The 17,054-nt window shown below is 37.7% G+C and overlaps 1 protein-coding gene across 2 annotated transcripts in view; it reads right to left on the bottom strand.

Annotated features, from left to right (window-relative positions):
• The window catches only part of DERA (deoxyribose-phosphate aldolase), a 103,038-nt gene that overhangs the window by 27,652 nt on the left and 58,332 nt on the right, over positions 1-17,054 (bottom strand). The window lies entirely within an intron of this gene.

Below are 17,054 nucleotides of genomic sequence, written 5' to 3'. Positions count from 1 at the left end.
ATTTCAGCAGAAAGATATATTTAATAACCACTCAATTTAGAAAATACCATCTATAATGAAAATGTCTCCAAGCAGTTTTAAGGATTTTTATTTTATATTTTTGAAAGCATTAGGAGAATGAATAGTGTAAAATGACCACGCAAGAAAGGCAGAAGAAAATGTGGTTTTTAATTGTCTAAGGCATCTACAATCCTAGTCAGAAGGCTCCACATCTGTGAATGCAACTATAGGTAACATTATCAACTCCGAGGTAATTTATATGCTTTTTCTTTTTATTAAAAAATAAACAGGAATATTTTAATTATTCACTAGAATGTTAATATCCAACCAGTGTGATAGTAGCTAATGTTCTACAAACAGCCTTGTGCTGGCGTTGTGTGACATGGATGATCTAAATTCTTTCCAATTTCATTGACTATTCAATGCCTCCTCTGTTGTCCCTGCCCAATTTAGCAGCTTTGTAGCATATGAAACTTACTTTCGATGCCCCAGTTGATGATGAATTTTTTACAAAAAGCATACTATTACACTCATTCTTGGGTCACTAGCAAAAGCAAATCATCACCCCGATAATTCAAGTAAAAGCATGAATGTCCTTTTCCTCCCAAATCACTAAAACAACTGTACTAGTTCTCCAGTTTGCTTCACATGCCTTGTCTTGCTAATGTTTTCTAAACAGAAAAATAGCCTCTTTTATCTTCATAGCCTTAATCAGATTTCCTTAAAAACATTAATTATGTTTTTGCTTGTTAGAAAACCAGAAAAGAAGAAGCAAAGTGGGGAGACTATGGTGCGTCCTGCAATAAGCCAACAACAGAAGGGACAGGTGGAGGCCTTATAAAGAGAAGCAGAGGCTTGGGTTCCTGGGTTGGGAAGCCTTGCTTCTCTTGAATTCCCTATCCTGACAAATGGCACCATGAGGAGTTGTTTTGTCCTCTCCCTCCCCTGCTCAGCACACAATCACACACCAAATACTATTCATTCTGCCCCCTTAATATCTCCTGCAGCTGTCCACTCCTCTCCCTCCCCACTGCATTGCCTCAGTTCAGCTCCTCGTCGTGGTCAGCTAGATTGTCACAACAGCTTCCTAATGGGTTCCATGTCTCCAGTCTAAACACACTGACGAAAGGTTATGTTCCTAAAATGAAAATTGGATCATTGCTCCACTCCTACAAAGTGGCTGGAGTGAGGGTGTCTTATTGATCTTTATCCCCAGTGCCTGGCACACAGCAGACTTCAGTTAAGTCCTAGTGAATGAATAAATGGATGGATGAATTACTCAGTCACTCATTTCTCAGGCTAAAAACTTTCAAAGACTAAAAACTTTCCGAACCCACAAACAGGAAACCCAAATTCTTCAGCATGGCATTAAGCCCCAAGCAACTTACCAGCTTCATCCTCCACCTCTCCTGCCATTTCTCCATTTACTCCCCACCCCAACCATACCAGCTTTGTCACCAGGACTGGCTCTTTCAAGCCTCTGTGTATAAAAGAGCACGTGTTCCTCTGCCTGAAATGCCCTTCCTCTATATCTACACCTGAGGGCCCCTATACAGATGCCACTTGTTTTGTGAACCCTTCCATGACTCCTCCAGAGGGGGTCAGCCCTGTTCCCGCAGCACTTGGCATCAGTGTCCCTATGGCCCCTGCATTCCCAACAGGGCAAATCATAAACCCTATTTTTCACTTCCTCACCAGACTGAGAGTTATTGTCAAGGATTAAAGGGAAAGGGCTATGTCTTACTTATTTTTCCCTCCCCCTTCTCTCTACTTATCCTTCTCCAATGCCCAGAATAGTGTCAATGTCCAAATACCGATAAATATTAGATATTCATTAAATACTTGCTGGATGAGCCTATCCAAGGGAAAGAAATGTCCCTAGGCATTAGGATGACAGAGAATCCTAGCCCTTCTCTTCTTGACTAGTCTCCTTTCTTATCCCTCAGTTCCTAAGTCTTCACTATAGTCCTCCCCACCCCTCAGTCCCTCATTTCCTTCCACTCCCCAGCACAGCTTGAAATTGGGGAAATCCCCATTCAAATCCTAAACCTAACATGTTGAAGATGGAAGGAGGAGAAACTCTCATACCACTATCAAGGTGGCGGAAGGATAAAAATTGTTCTCAGAAACCTAATTGGAAATATAAATTCGTGTTCTTTCAAAAAACACCAGTATGTGTGTTGGTTAGGAGTAAAGAACTACTGATGCAGAACTGAATTTCACTTATTCTGTATGCTAAACTTCAGTTAAGTCCTAGTGAATGAATAAATGGATGGATGAATTACTCAGTCATTCATTTCTCAGGCTAAAAACTTTCAAAGACTAAAAACTTTCCGAACCCACAAACAGAGACCAAAGAACCATCTGTTTCTACGGGAATTTAGGTTCAGAGTTCTGAACAAGCAATCTGTATGGTAACTAACTACTAGGACAATCAGTTCGTTAATTGCGGCCTGTCTCTGCTAAAAAACAAAAAACTTTTCCCCCTAGAATTTGGAATTCTCTCTACAAATAATTTCTCAACTACCCGTGTGAGAGGAAAGAACCCTTAACATCAGGGCACCTAGATTCCAGAACAGAGGTTCTCATTCCCACCTACACAGAAGCACCAAGGGAAATTTTAAAAACTACTAATTCTCTTGGCTCCATTCAAGACTAAGTAAAATCAGAACCTCTGGGGATAGGATCTTTTCAACAGTTTATTTAAGAAGTTCTTCAGGAAATTCTAGTGTGTAGCCTGGGTTGAAAACCTCGTTCTAAACTATGTTTTGACCTTAGCTATTTGTCATTAGGCAAATTCCTTGTGAGTCTGACCTTTCTGGATCTCAGTTTTCTCACCTGTAAAATGAAAGCCTTGAGGTTAAGGAAGCTTCTTTATACTTTATAATCCCTTCCAATTTTCAAAGCATTTACAACTTTTATGAGCTAACTTTTGACCGTTGAGTTGCTCTATTTCTCTTGGCTTATCAGACAACGTACAAATCAAGGAAAAACAGACATGAATCTGTAAAGATCTTTCAATGACTCAGACAAAAGGAGGTGCAGGCAAAATTCCACTTTGCAAAGTATGTTTCCCACATACTTAACTAGCTCCTGGGAGGACAAAAGTCACATACACCGGCACTGAATTTCATGGATTTTTTGGAGCCATTATGTTAAAATTTAAAAAAAGGAAAAGCTAAGCAAAAAGTTCCATACTATAATACTTCACTCCCTCAGACGTGTAGTTTCATCATTCTAACGATGACTTTTTTGCATATGCCTCCATTAAAGTCATGACTGCAGAATAAGCTGATGATTTCAAAAACGCCCCCTCACTCCTTAAGTCTTTTTACTGAATAGCTTGCTGAGAAATTTAACACACAGGGTCCCTAGTTTCTTTATTCTAGTGATGGCAATATAACCTTTGTCTTGGTTCAACCAATTTTTCCCTCAGTTAACACATCTTTCCAAGTTTAAAAAACATATTTTTTCATTTACTTGGCTTATAAAGTAAACCTAGAAACCCTCAAATGTTTTTTAAAAAGCAAATAAACAAATATTCACCCATGCAGAAGCAAAGAGAACACAGGAGAATCACTTGCTCCATTTTACAATATTATGGTACATTGTGTAGTCTTGTGTCAGTATTTATTATCAGTCATTTAGTTTACGATAGAGAATAACTTTTGATTACTGATGCTTGTAGTATTACTCACTCTGTCTTAGACTGTTTGAAGATCTGTATTTTTATTACAAAGTCCAATAAAAATAAAGTGAAAAACCCATAGGTCCCAAAACTGATTCCTGGCTTGTGCTGTATGTCACTCCTTTCCAATCTAAAAAATATTTCCTTCTACTGTTAGTCTCTGTCTCTTGCTCATAAGCAAATTTATCTCCTAATGCCTCATTCTTTATTTTAGCCATTAATCTCCCATTGAGAACCTTACCAAATGCTTTTTGCAGATAAAAATATTTAATATCTAGTAGATTTCCCCTATCCACAAAACCATCCAACATTGCTCAGAGGGAAAAATCAATCTTTTGTACCTGAATTTAAGTTTGCTGGTTTGACTCAAAGTATTTTTCTCTAACTTCTTCAGGTCTTTACAGGAGATAACAGAACCACAGTATAAGAACCCTGTTTATCTTTGTTATGAGTTGACTTGCGCCCCCCCTCCCCCAAAAGATATGTCAAAGTTCCAACCCCCAGTACCTCAGAAAGTGACTTACTTGGAAATAAGGTTATTGTAGACATAATTAGTTAAATAAAGATAAGGTCTTGCTAAGTAAGGTGGGCCACTGAATGACTAGTGTCCTTGTAAGAAGAGGAGAAGAGACACAGAAAGACCCAGGAGGAGATGGACGGATGGGAGTGATGACGGAAGCAGAGACTGGAGTGATGCATCTACAAGGCAAGGAATATCAAGTATTGCCAGCACATAGGAGAAGCTGGAAGAGGCAAGGAAATATTCTCCGCAGATTTCATTGGGAGCATGACCCTGCAGATACCTTGCTTTTGAACTTCTACCCTGCAGAATCATAAGCATAAAATTCTGTTGTTTTAAGCCACCAAGTTTAAGGTACTTTGTTACAGAAGCCTTAGGAAAACAGGACATTCCTCTTTTTCCGTAATTTCCATATTTTGGGGCCCTGTCTATAATTGCAATCTACACTGAAATTTCACACACACACACGTGAAAACAAACAGAAAGCATCTCTAATGGTCACTGAGTATCACACATGTAACAGTAGCTCTATCAGGTTGTCAGCCAGCCCATGAACATCTTCTACTTCCTGATGTAGCCCATCCAATTTCTGCACAATCTGGACTGTAACAAAACTCTGCCTTATACCAGGCCAAAATCGATCTTTCTATAACTTCTAAAAGTTGGTCCCAATCCTCCTACCTGGGGGTAACAGAGAACAATCATCCTTTTTCATATTTGTGTGTGTGTGTTCAAGTATTTGAATACAATATCATAAGACAATGATTGTTCTCTTCCTAAATAAGACTTCCACTTTCCTTTCAATCACTCTCCATGCGAAGGTTTCAATTTTCCTCCTCTTACGCTGGGATACCCTTCTACGCCTGCTCCAATACCATTTCCATTCCCCCACACCCTTTTATCTCACATTCTTGGCTCCTTCAGTCTCAGACTACCCTCGGCTTTGACATTTCTCCTCCTCCTTCATTAGGTGGACAAGAGGAAGGTCATGACCCTGCTAATGTTCCAAGTGCATCATTATGGGACCATCAGCAGAGCAGGTAAATATAAAAAAACAGTGGAAGCTGCCTGAGGCGAAGGTGCTCTTGGCATCCTTCCTTTTCATTTCAGCAAGGATTTACTGTGGGCTTCTCATGGGTGGGTCCCTGGGCTTGCTTTCGCTTTTCTCTTTCATGCTTATTTCATGTCCACCACCCCCTATAGTTTTTCTCCAAACACAGTGCCTCTCTATTGTCTTACTTTTCTTGTCCTCAGTAGAAAAGTACAGGGCAACATAAAAATCTCATTCAGTAACTCTAGAAATACATCTGTGCCTCCGAAGGTTAAACACAGCTTATATATATCATCGTAAATTACATACAAATCAATCGCAGGGTGGAGAGCGGGACTGTGCAATAACTAAAGCATGGGATTTGGAGCCAAGAGTCCTTCAGAATTCTGCCACTTTCTCAATGTGTGGCCTTGGTCTAGTCACTTAACTTCTGAACCTCAGGTTTTCATCTACTAAAAGAAGATAAGGTACCACCTCCCCTATTTCCCTCTTAGGACACTTGAAAAAAATTTGTAAACTACTAACTTCACATGATTTATTAACCTTTATTCATTTAATCATTCAACAAATACATGTATCAAGTATCTATCTGGTACAATATACTGAAAGACCTATTCAAGGATTCCAATTTCCCAGCACTTAAGAGTTTGCTAATAGGCGGCACAGATATGAACGAATAAATAACAAAAGCTAATGTGCTAGGGACTAAAGACAAATGAATAACAGAACCTCAGAGACATGAGGCAGTATCTACAGGTCTAACCTCTACATCATGTACCAGAAGTTCACTAAGAAAAGAAAAAGAAATCCTTCAATGTTTCTTTCAATAGGAAAATACAAATTTATTAAAAAATTGAATTTTATACATTTTGTTTACAGATGTATCTACTGATGTCCCTGAACTTATCAACAAGCATTTCATAGCTACTTACTACGTAGCTAGCCAGGGTGCCCATGAATTTTGCTAGGGAAACTTGGTCTAGAGAAGGCACAGTTAGGTGATTTTGGAAGAAGTTGGGCTACAGTTTTAAAAATTTCATAGAGTAAAATTGTACACAGACTAGCATACACCACATAAAAAACTAAGCTTACAAGATTTTCTTTCTTTTATTTTGGGTAAGGAAGATTGGCCCTGAGCCAACATCTGTTGCCAATCTTCCTCTTTTTGTTTGAGGAAGATTGTCCCTGAGCTAACACCTGTGCCAGGCTTCCTCGATTTTGTATGTGGGATGCTGTCTCAGCACAGCTTGATGAGCAGTGGGTAGGTCTGCACCCAGGATCCAAACCCATGAACCCTGGATCACCGAAACAGAGCGCACAAACTTAACCACTATGTCACTGGGCCGGCCAAAATTTTCTTTTCATTTTTTTTTTCCCAGAAGCTCAGCCATGGAGAGGCAAAGAAAATGCTTTGTGTTGAAATGTATGTCACAGACTTAACCTTTTCTTTAAAACGATATGCATATACCAAAATGCACCATCAGTAGTTCCTGCCCTGCTGGGAGGCCAGAAAAGAGGAGAACTTCCCTCTTCTGCAGAGCTCTTTATTTTGCACCCAACAAAGAATGGTGAGGGCATGGGTGGGTGGGGATAAACTTTCTGAAATTTTTGCTTGGGTGCCTGAATTTAAATTTAGTCCCTGAACGAGAGGGCAAGTTAACTCATTTTTACCCTGTAAGTGGCTTAATTTTTAGGGCTAGTTAAAAAGAATTGTAAATAAATTTACACTTTAAATCCTTTAACACAATCTAATACACATCTATATTCATATGCTTTCCCCAGTATGAACTTTCAATTGCAGCATACCTTTTCATAAATTAAATGCTTTTCCTATAAAAGGCAAGATCTTATTTAAAAAAAAAAAAGGCAGGCTGGAACACCACAGGGGTCTGGACTTGCCATCTGGATCCACATTTCTTGAGTATATGAAGATTTGCAGCCCAAGATAAAGGACTTGTGGTGTGACTTGTGACAATCTTTAGAAAAAGAAATCTACACTGTCATTTACTCTACAGTTTGATTCATATTAAATTTCTAAAGATGTTTTAAAAAAAATCTTAGATGTTAATTGGCTATTAAGGGCAGCATTTTTTTTTTAGGGTTTTTGTTTCCTTCAGTTATAGCAAGTTCCCCACACTTTTCCCCCTTTATTTTGTTTTTTTCAATGGCTTCCCTTATATTTTCTTTTCTTTCTCTGCTTCAACTCATTGTTTTGTATGACTTTGATCTTATTGGGTTGAATTTCAAATATTCCCTCCCCTGGTTCCTACTTTTTCTTTTGTGATTTCCTATACGTTAAAAAATTCCAGCCAAGTTCAAAACTCATTTTGCATTCCTTCAAGGTCTGCGTTTCTCAAACCCCATATTTTTGTGTTAGTACTCTTTCCACAGATCTTCATCAGCAATTCAAACCTGATGACATTATGATTGCATCTTTAGTGCTTTTCTATTCCAACCTTATTTATCATGCCCGCATTATTTCCAAAGATAAGGTCTAGAATAACTGCAGAGCGGAGCTTGTTAGCTGTTGCGTGCGTGCTAAAAGTCCACCGCTACTGAAAGATAAAGCCACTTTTCTACATCCTGGCATTATTCTTAACGTGTGCGTTTGCTAGGCTGAAATCCCTGAGCAGGAGATTGACCTGCTTTAGGCTTTTCTTTTCTATAAGCATGTTTCTCTTTCTATCTCACTTCCTATCACCTTGTTCTTAGATTGTTTGATGAAAAAAATATGGCTCTCATTTCTCTTCTCTGATTATATTCCCTCCAAATGGTTGACTCCTACCTCATCGCTTCCTTTATTTGTATTTCTCTCACCACATTTCCACTAACGTAAATGGAACATCCATTTTCTTTGACCAAAAAGCCATGGCAAAAAGTTTTCCTTAGTTCTTCCTTGCCTGTAGAACTACCTCAGAATCCTCACAATACCACTGCTTAGATCACCTAAACAATGCCTGGGATACATAAACTCCTTGTCAAATGTATAAATTATCGATCTGTTTGTTCAATCAAAATAAAAGCTGGTGTCAAAATAACATGTCCAAACTCTATTAGGTTGTGGCACATCTAGAAAGATAAATCTAGATTTTCAAATTTCACTCTTTCTTTCTTATTCATTCATTCCATTCATTCATGTATCTCAAAATATTTTCTTACGCTCTCCCAGATGCCAGGCACGGAGAATACAGGAGAATACAGATAAGTAAGATATAGTCCTTGGCCTCAGGGAGGTTCATAATTCATGATGATACTGTGTGACAAACGCTACTGGTATTTACAACCGTCCTAGGAGCACAAGAGTATGAACAATTAATTAATTCTGCCTCTCGAGGATCACAGAGACATTTGACACAGTATGGCAATTTTATTTAAATCTTTAAAAAGATTTAAGGGCAAAGGGGAGCAAAGAAGGCTTAAACAGACAGAGGAAATGATATAACAAAGGCAGAAGTAACTGGAATGTTCCCAAATATCAATAATAACCATTTAGAATCGAAGCAAAAATATCCTTTTAATTGACGTTCTTATTTTGCCATAAGAGCACCTCCCTCATAGAGCTGTTGTGAAGATTAAACGTAAATATACACAAAGCCCTTAAAATAGCCCCTGGCATGTAGTAAATGCTCAAGAAATGTTAGCCATTATTATTGCTGTATTATAGATTATATCACATATATTTCATCTATTCAAAATATTTCCTTTTTTAATTTTTTCTGGTCCCTGGTTTGGTTCTGGATCAGTGTTGCAGCTGAATAAGCAATCTCCACTTAAATGACATTTTATTTGGATACACATCAAAGAGCTGTGGTGGCTGCTATAGCTTCTGGAGTAAAAGAATTAGGAGAGATGACAAATAAACGTAGCTGAGAAGTCTACCATACACAGAATTAACTGGACCACATCTAATTGTGATTCTCAACTAATCGGATTCTTTTTACACCTTTTTTAAGACAGAGTCAAAAGGTGGCAAAAGAAATTCATATCTAAGACTTATTAAACAATTCTACTAATATACAGGCATACATCAGATATATTGCAAATCCAGTTACAGACCACCGCAATAAAGCAAATATTGCAATGAAGACACACAAAGTTTTTGGTTTACCAGTGCATATAAAAATTATATTTACACTATACTGTAGTCTATTCAGTGTGCAATAGCATTATGTCTAAAAAGACAATGTATATACCTTAATTAAAAAATACTTTATTGTTAAAAAAAGTTAACCATCATCTGAGCCTTCAGCGAGTCATAATCTTTCTGCTGGTGGAGGGTTTTGCCTCCATGTTGATGGCTGCTGACTGATCAGGGTGGCGGCTGCTGAAGGCTGGGGTGGCTGTGGCAATTTGTTAAAATAAGACAACAATGAAGTTTGCTGCATCGATTGACTCTTCCTTTCACAAACAATTTCTCTGTAGCATGCGATGCTGCTTGATAGTATTTCTACCCACAGTAGAATTGCTTTCAAAATTGCAGTTAATCCTCTCAAACCTTGCCACTGCTTTATCAACTAAGTTTATGGAATATTCTAAATCCTTTGTTGTCATTTCAACAATATTCACAGCATCTTCACCCGCAGTAGATTCCATCTCAAGAAACTACTTTCTTTGCTCATCCATAAAAAGCAACTCTTCATCCCTTAAAGTTTTATCATGAGAGCGCAGCAAGTCAGGCACATCTTCAGGCTCCACCACTAATTCTAGTTCTCTTGCTATTTCCACCACACCTGCAGTTACTTCCTCCACTGAAGTCTTGAACCCCTGGAAGTCACTCATCTTATGGAGATGACTTTTCCCTTAAACCTCATGAACCAACCTCTGCTAGCTTCCAACTTTTCTTCTGCAGCTTCCTCACCTCTCTCAGGCTTCACAGAATTGAAGAGAGTTAGGGCCTCACTCTAGATTAGCCTTTAGCTTAAGGGAATGTTGTGGCTGGTTTGATCTTATATCCAGACCACTAAAAGTTTCTCCACATCAGCAATAAGGCTGTTTCACTTTAACACGCATCTGTTCACTGGAGTACCACTTTTAATTTCCTTCAAGAACTTTTCCTTTGCAGTCACAACTTAGTTAAATGTTTGGCACCAAGAGGCCTAGCTTTCAGCCGATCTCAGCTTTCAACATGCCTTCCTCACTCAGCTTAATCATCGCTAGCTTTTGCTTTAAAGCAAGAAATGTGCAACTCTTCCTTTCTCTCGAACACTTAGAAGCCATCGTAGGGTTATTAATTGGCCTAATTTCAATATTGCTGTGTCTCAGGGAATAGAAAGGCCCAAGAAGAGGGAAAGAGACAAGGGAACGGCTGGCCAGTGAAGAGGTCAGAACACACACACTTATCCATTAAGTTTGCCATCTTATATGGGCGTGGTTCGTGGAGCCCCAAAACGATTACATTAGTAACAAAGATCACGGATCACAAATCACCATAAAAAATATAAGAATAATGAAAAAGTTTGAAATATTGCAAGAATTACCAAACTGTGACACAGAGACACAAAAAGAGCTGTTGGAAAAATGGTTCTCACAGACGTGCTCGATGCAGAGTTGCCACAAACTTTCCATTTGTAAAACATGCAATATCTGCAAAGTGCAATAAAGCAAAAAGCACCATAAATTGAGGTATGCCTGAAGTAAGCTTTGGGATCAGTATAAAATGAAATTCAGCTTAATATCTTATGTCTCCTACAGGTGCACCAAATAGTTTTGAAAAGTGATGTTCTGAATAATGCCTTGTAATAGTCTAGAAAATAAAAGATTCAACTGTATTTCCTCTCTTATTGAGGTAGGATGGGGTAGGAAGGTATACAGATATTTTCTAATAACTTAAAAGTCCTTAGTTTATAGTTATAATGCAGTCATATACATTACTTCATTTGAATTAATAATCAGATTACTTTATTTGCTGAAGGTCACAAAATGTGCAAGATGGAACAAGAGTCCAGGTCTTCTAACTCCTATGACCATGGCTCCTTCCCCTAAGACATTTTGAAAGATTCCTAAACAAGATTAAACCAAAAGTAGGCTACTAATCATTTAGTTGACCAAAAATGCAAATGCCCTGGTTAACTAAGTTTTTACTTACAATGATGTATAACACCAGACCAACAGAGTTCTATATCTCTACCTTACTCTCTCTCCAGAGCATTTCTTTTGCAATAATCTAAATGGCTATCAAAATTACAAGATAAATTATTATGAATGCAAATGAGAAACTCCCTTCCTTTTGAGATTTTGATGATAAATGGGAAAAGAAAAGCAATGAAGAATTCCATATATGACAAGATAAATGTTAGAACGACTTGCTTCCTGCTATAAATAACAATAGAAGTGAACATAATATATAAGGCAACTAACTATTTTCAAGCACTGGAAAACTGACAGCTCAAGACACACCCTGAGGTAATACAGATATATAAATCAGCAGATAAAGGCTTTAAATCAGCTATTATAAATATGTTCAAGGACTTAAAGGAAAATATCATCTGAATGAGTGAAAAAATGGGAAATCTCAGCAGAAAAATAAAAATTATAAAAAAGAGTCAAATGGAAATCAGAAACTAAAAATGTACAATAGCATAAATGTCACTGGATGGGCTTAAAAGCAAATTTGGGACAGACAATGAGGGTCAATGAACTTGAAAAAGATCCACTTAAATTAGCCAATCAGAACAGAGAAGGGAAAAAAAGATTTAAATTAAAATAAACAGGACCTCAGCAACCTATGGGACAATATCTAATACTCATGTACTTGGGGTCCTAGAAGGAAAAGAGAGATGGAATAGGGCAGAAAATATATTTTAAAAAATAATTTTTAAAAAGTTCTAAATTGATTGGAAAACATCCACATACAGATCCCAAAAGTTCAGCTAACCACAAGCAGGAAAATTCAAAGAAAATCATACTTAGGCATATCATGGTCAAATTAGTGAAAAATAAAGATAAAGAGAAAATACTGATTGACTACCACCAGACTAAGATGAGACATTACTTACAGGAAAACAAGAAGAAATGAAATTCCAAGGAACGGAATGACATGATTAAAGTGCTGAAATAAAAATAAAACTGTCAACCCAGAACTCAGACCTATATATTCAGCAAACTATCCTTGAAACATGGGGGTGAAATAAAGACATTTTCACATGAACAAAACCTGAAGGAATTAATTGCCAGCAGACTGATAGGAAGGAAAAAAGATGGAAATGATATGTATGTGGGAAAATATAAAAAGACTAGCTTCACGTAGTTTTTTCTTTTAATTTCCTTAAAACATAAATGACCATTAAAAACTGCATTATCGTAAGGAGGAGTTTATAACACAGGTAGAGGAACATGATGCTAAAATAATTCAAAGGATTGTTGAGGGTGTAAATGCAACTGTTGTAAGGTTCTTACATTTGTAACATATGAAGTGTAAAGTGGAACAGTATTAATTCTAGGTAGCCTAGATAAGTTAAGGATGCATATCATAATTGCTAGAGCAACCACTAAAAAAATACAAAGAGGAAGTAGATAAAAAGCCAATAGAAAAAATAAAATGAAAGGCTATGAAATATTTGATGAACCCAAAAGGTAGCAAGAAAACAGGAACAAACTATAGGTCAGAACAAACATGAAACAAACTGCAAACAAGATGACAGACTTAAATCCTATGATATTGATAATTAAGTTAAATGTAAATGGACAAAGCATTCCAATTAAAAACCAGAGATTATCACAATGGATAAAAAAAAAAAGACTGCCTACAAGAGAGAAACTTTAAATATATAACCATGGATGGGTTGAAAATAAAAGAATGGAAAAAAGATATATCATGCAAACAGTTAAGCACAAGAAAGCTGGTGTGGCTAGGTTAGTGTCAGACAAAGGGGACATTCAGCCAAAGACTAGCACCAGAGATAAAGAAGGACATGTCATAACAACATGTGTTAATTAACAGGTAAATATAACAATCCTAAAGGCATATATACCTAATAACAGGGCTCCAAAATACATCTAGAATAATATATACTCACATCTGACAGAACTACAGGGATAAGTAGACAAATCCACAATCATATTTGGAGATTTTAATACCCCTCTAAGTAGTAAACAGAACAAGTAGACCAAAACAAAACAAAACCAGATCTGAAAAATGCTATCAACCAACTTGACCTAACTGACATTTACAGAACACTACCACTAATATCTGCAAATACCCAACATTCTTTTCAACTGCACTTGAAGCATATACCTAAATATATCATAAAATGGGCTACAAAAGAAGTCATTAATTTCAAAAGACAAAAGATTCTTACAATGGATATTCTCTGAGAGTGACAGGTTTTTAAATTTTAAGTCAAAAACAATAAGATATCCAGAAAGGCACAAAATATTTGGAAATTAAACATTTCAATCTAAAAACACTCAAATGACATTCTAAATAATATAAGAAATTCAAGGGAAATTACAAAAATATATATATATATATATATATATATATATATTTATACATACATATGTTTTTGCTAAGGACGGACCCAGGGTGCCAAAGCAGAGCATGCCAAACTTAACCACTAGGCCATGGGGCCAGCTTCAGAAAATATTTTTAACTGAATGATAATGAAAAAACAACAAAGCAAAAAAATTGGCTCTTTGAAAAGATTAATAAAATTTGCAGACCCCTAGACTCTTTTTCTACCAAAAAAGAGCTAGACTCTTTTTCTACCAAAAAAAAGAATAACAACAACAATAGGAAAGAAAACAAAAATGACCAATATCAGGAATAAAAAAGAGATAAAACTACAGACCCTATAGACAGCAGACTAATAAAAGAATATTAGAAACAACTTTATACCAATAAATTTAGCAACCCAGTATATTTGTATAATGGAATATTTCTAAGCAAAATCCATGTACACAGAACAACATGAATAGATCTCACGGCTATTATGCTTGGGGCGGGACAAGCACAAAATCGTACATAAGATAGAATTACACGATATTCTAAAACTGGCAAAGCTAATCTATGGTGATAAAACTCAGATCAGTGGTTGCATCTGGGGCAGAGGGTGAGACAAGTGGAACTCACTGCAAAGGGGTGCAGATGATATTTCTGGGATGATGGAGCACACGAACTGTCAAAATTCATCCATCACATGGTACACTTAACACCTGGACTTTACTGAATGCAAATTTACCTCAATGAAGTTGATTTTTAAGAAAAAAGCAATAAAACAATACCATAGAAATAAGAAGCAATGTGAATTTAGTGTGAAACTTTTAAGAATTTTAAAAGTTCTTCAAAAATTACTTCACTTCTATTATACACTTTTTTTAAATTATCTTTTATTTATTTATTTTTTGAGGAAGATTAGCCCTGAGCTAACTGCTGCTAATCCTCCTCTTTTTGCTGAGGAAGTCTGGCCCTGAGCTAACATCCGTGCCCATCTTCCTCTGCTTTATATGTGGGACGCCTGCCACAGCATGGCCTGCCAAGCAGTGCCATGTCTGCACCTGGATCCAAACCGGCATACCGTGGGCCGCCAAAGCGGAACGTGTGCACTTAACCACTGCACCACCGGGCCGGCCCCTCTATTATATACCTTCTTAATGGAATAAGAAACATAAACTATGAGCCAGGAAGTGCACTAGATGCTTTCATTTAATGATATCTCACAAAAATTATATTTTTAATTCATAAGATCTAGCATGGTGCCTTGGGAGACAGCTGTGTTACAACTGAAAAAGCAATAAACCTGGGGCCAGAAGACCTGGGTACAAATGATGACTATATTTGATCTACTAGCTTTGTGACCTTAGACAAGTCACTGTTTAAGTGTCTTCATCAACCACAGGGCCGATGTGAAGACTAGGGAATATTATTTTAAAGTATCTGGTAAAGCACACCACAAATGCAAGTTACATTACTCAGCGTAAGTGCTCAATAGACACTGATTAAATGAAGAAACAAAAGAGAGAAACAACAACATGGACAGGGACACAAGCAGACAGGAAGAGACGGGGGAAAGCATGCTTCTAGTCCCATTCTTTTCTATGTTTGGGTGGGGTGGAGGGAGGAACAGAGACTTCCAAGCATGAAGACCTGATACCATGTTCCTATCATGAGCAGGAGGTGCTATGATTAGGATACGGTTGGTTGACCTCCCAAAATGAATATACTTTCCTTGTGACCTGGATCACAGCATTCTGGGCTAACAATGTCTTGTCCTAGCAAGAGGCGTGAAAAGGGAGGCTACTTGTCTACCTGAGACTTGAAGGGGCTTTACCCAAGTTCCTGAGTTACAATGAGTCTTCTGTTACTGTGACCTTTGAAATGGCAACCGATGACCCACTCTTTAGAGTTTTCCAATCCTCCTAATCCTTAGGTTTTCAGCGATTTTCTCTAAATGAGACAACCAGAGCAGAGATCTTCTGGATACAGTAGCAGTGATGAAAGCAATAGCATCATTAATGCCTAGTGGGCTGATTTTCAGTAGAATTCCAGGGACTGATGCTAGATTTGACAGAGTATTCAGAAAATACACAGAGTATAAAAATCTAAAGGGTGACTACAATAGAGTGCCAGATTTAACCTAAGAAGTCATACATCCTCAACCAAATATGGAGCCCCTAGTAGGGCACCCAGAAATTCAATCCTCAATCACAGTCTAGTGTGATAAGCTATCTGAAAGAGGCTTTAACAGAATGCTACAGGGGCGCACAGAGGAGATAACGAACCAAGTGGTGAGAGAGGAGGCAGCGTAAGGGAAACAGTCTTGAAAAGAGTGACACTTGTGTTGAATCCAAAGATGTTACGGAGTTATTTGGGCAAAGGCATTCAAGGCAAAGGGCAGAGCATGTACAGAAACTCAGGAGGGTTGGATGGTGCCATCTGCAGAGGGCTACACGTAATTTCACATAGCGGGAGCATATGGTGCGAAGGGAAAATGAGGAGATGGCAGAGGCACAGGCAGGGTCTTGGGGAGGACCTTTGTAAAATCACGCTGAAGGAATTTACATTTTACCTTGAAGATGAAGGGAAGCCACTGAAGGATTTTAAGCAAGCGATACCACAATCAAATTAGCATTTTAAGAGAGCATTCTGGCAACAGCGTGGAGAACAGATTGGAAGGGGACGAGAGTAGAGACAGACAGTAGGGACTAGTTAGGAGACTGCTGACGTGATCCATGTGGGCAATGACAGTGGCCGGAGACAGCAGCACCCACAGTGGCGAGAAGATCTATCAGATGTGGGGAAGAGGTAGAATTCTCAAGACTCATTCACTGACTCATGCGAAGGTGAGAAAAAGGTGGGATCAAGCATGACACCCAGATTCAAGCTTGGACGTACGAATAGACAGACAGCTGTTCATGGAGATAAAGAATAAGTCAACCTACCTTTCAAAGTATAACAAACAATGATACTGCACTACATTTAAAAAGAAAAAAACACAAACAAAAGCACAGGCTGCCTTGGACAGTATGGATATACATCTCTGAGAAAAATCAAATGCTTAAATTCACAGAGAAGAATAAGTCAGAGTTAAAGAAATTCCTGTCTAACATATGTTGATGAATGAATAATCAAAGAATAACACAGAAGGCAATTCACTAACAAGAGAGCCATCTACTGCTTTACAAGGATACTGCAGCAATGAAATGCCACAAAAAAAAAATGTGGAAGAAAGCCGAGAGTTTTTGACCACTTCATATTGTACACATATTCACAAAATATCTGACCCCTCCTACAAAAAATTCCAAGTGGTTAGCAGTTTTAGCTAAGAGCCAAATGCTTTCACTTACTTATTTCTCCT

This window comes from Equus asinus, chromosome 22 (genome assembly GCF_041296235.1).
Source record: "Equus asinus isolate D_3611 breed Donkey chromosome 22, EquAss-T2T_v2, whole genome shotgun sequence".
In the NCBI taxonomy this organism is placed as follows: domain Eukaryota; kingdom Metazoa; phylum Chordata; class Mammalia; order Perissodactyla; family Equidae; genus Equus; species Equus asinus.
Note: the sequence above shows the minus strand (reverse complement) of the source record. Positions and strands in the feature narration are given on the sequence as shown.